Source organism: Culex pipiens, chromosome 1 (assembly GCF_016801865.2).
Source record: "Culex pipiens pallens isolate TS chromosome 1, TS_CPP_V2, whole genome shotgun sequence".
Classification (NCBI taxonomy): domain Eukaryota; kingdom Metazoa; phylum Arthropoda; class Insecta; order Diptera; family Culicidae; genus Culex; species Culex pipiens.
Window position 1 is genome coordinate 90,019,975 of NC_068937.1, and position 2,718 is coordinate 90,022,692.

The following is a 2,718-nucleotide window of genomic DNA, read 5'->3' on the forward strand; positions in this document are numbered from 1 at the left end:
ATGGATAAAAAGTAAATAGGTGTTTTATTATAGAACCGAGGATGTCACACGCTCATGGTTCACAAAAGTCCCTGAAAGAAGGGCAAAAATAAGCAATGGAAAACGAGAGCTTTCCACTTCCTCGAACACAAAATGCCATTTTCTTGGCTAATCCATCTTCAAACTGAAATGATAACAATCAATTTATTCCCAAACTGCTACGCTCATAATCCCACGCAAATGTTATAATTAAGTGCTGACAGATGGGGTAGAGGGAATCTAGATTCGACTTTGAAAATCGCAGACGGAATCGTACGCAACTTTGCTGAAAGCACTCAATTTATGGCGGTACTTTCAAACTAAAATGGCAAATCCCAACCGAAACCACCCGTGTAGTGCCTAAGACTTGGTGGGAGCAGATGTTGAGAGCAAATAAATTAATTACTTTTAATTAAAAACGTGCTCACGGCACTACTGCCGAAAGGCAATTGAATGAGATGCTAATTAGATATCTATTCGAAAAACGAAAACCATGCGTCAGCTGTAGTGGCATAAATTGGGTGAAATTGTGGCACAAATTTGGTTTCAGAATAACAAACGGGAAAATTTTTCCTTCCACACACTTGTAGTTTCCCGGATGCAAACTCAGCAGCAGTGGATTTTATTACGCAAATCCGTTCCGTAAAGTTCAGCGGAACAGTTTCGTCCTCCGGCGGAAAGTTTGTTCGTTTACTTCGTAGAAAGTTAATCTACTTTCTTGCTTTATATGTGATATCTTCAGCATTGAAGTCTATATTATGATAGAACGAGTGCAGTTCACAATTTCCTTGTTGGTTCCTTTAAGTTTAGTGTGTTTTAAATTATTTTACCTGACTATGCGAATGCAGTTTTTTTATGTTTTCAATGATTCTATGATTTTTATTTGATAAATTTAAAAGTTGTGAAATTTAAGTGAACTTGATGTTTTGATTGTTTAGCACCACCTTAAAAATTTGTGTCATAACACTCCCTTAAAACAACAAATATTCCCACAGTTATCCTAGATACATCTGCAGGAGTGAAAAGCAGCTTGAAAGTAGGTAACTGCAATCACACAATCCCGAATTTACATTAATTACTGTGTAAAAGTTTACGGACACCTGGCATCGGTCCCATGAACACCTACACTGATGCTCAGCTGGTTGGCTGTGTAATGCTCGTAATTGAGTTAAACAGTATGCCAGAAGCTGACTCAGGGCTAGTATCACCCTGGCAGAAATGAGAAAGTGTGTTTGCTAACCTGACGGGGAATAGTCGAAAGTTTTCCTTCTAAATCCTGGCATCGCCCGGAGAGCGTTTGGTTTGGGGCATCACCTGTTTAAGGGAATGAGCGAGTAGGGATTAGGATTAGAAAATTCCCGGAGTTGAAACTAAACCTGCAGCTTTGAGGTTTGAAAAGTTTTTCTTTATTGTTATCTGGTTCAGTGCACTGTAATTGAGATAAGTTGGAAGGATGCAGTCAATTAAGTTGGTTGTTTGTGCATTTTACCACACATGAAAATGTTGGACCACATGAATGTGACCATCGTTAAAATTCTAATAAAATTGTTATGATTTTGTTTACCATTAATCTTCTGTTTGCTTTGTATTTAAAACAGTTTGTGTCCCTTGACACTGCGGACAAAACAAATTATTTTAAATTACTTGTCACAAATCTCAGACAAACAAACAGGCAAGGTTGCATCCTATTGAAAGGCTTTTGCGGTATTGACAAATAAAGATAAAAAAGAAAGCAAAAATATGTGCAAACTCAACATACAGTACACTTTACCTCTGCACCAACTCTGTAAATAATCATCAAAAATGGCAAAAATATCTCGCAACACACAAAGCGCAAATCAGTGCTATCAACCAATCCATCAATCGATCGTACGGAATCAACCACGACTGAATTCCAATTACAGGTTAACCACCTCGTCGGAGTAGCCAGAGAAGGTTGTTGTCGGTTTCCGAGGGTAACCATTGAGCGGGGATTTACTCATCAGAAGGAACATTTATCTGGACCGAACTATGTGGTAGCGGCAGAAACGCTGTTGGTGTTGGTGGTTTGCAACGGACAGTTAAGCGCCTTAAATCTGATATATATTTTAGTATCCTGAGCTGATACGTATTTCATTCTCTGGCACCAGATTGGATAGATTGGTGAGAGTGCCTACAGTGAAAATTTATAATCAGCTGTTAATTCACCGTAATTCTTGCTCCAAAACTTTCCCCAAATCAAAATTAAATGAAGTTAGAGGATTCCAAATTTGAATCGCAAACCATCCCCAATCCCACAGTCGATTTCCCAATAGATTTTCGAATCGTCCACCGTTTCGAACCCCAGCATCCCTCATTCAATCCAGGCAATCACCAGGCCGTGAAGAGTCCCGAGACGTGTTGAATTTACGCCGTACACATGTCAAACCTCACCCACCTCCTCCTCCTCTTCAGGTTGATCCTTTGCTAATGAGGGGCAGGTCCAGCCCGAGACCCTTTTCCCACACGGGATGGGACGGACATGGCCGGATGAGCTTTGTCTTACCTGTCTTAACACCCGGCCCCGTCACAAGTGGTGCGTTGTTGGTTGGTTGGCGCCAAAGAGCTGAAGGTTGACTTTTCACGCCCGGGTCGGTAAACAAAAAGTGGGTATTCGGAGGAAAATTGTGTAAATAAACATTCGACCATTTAACGATGGCCGTGCCGTGCCGTTCCCGTTCA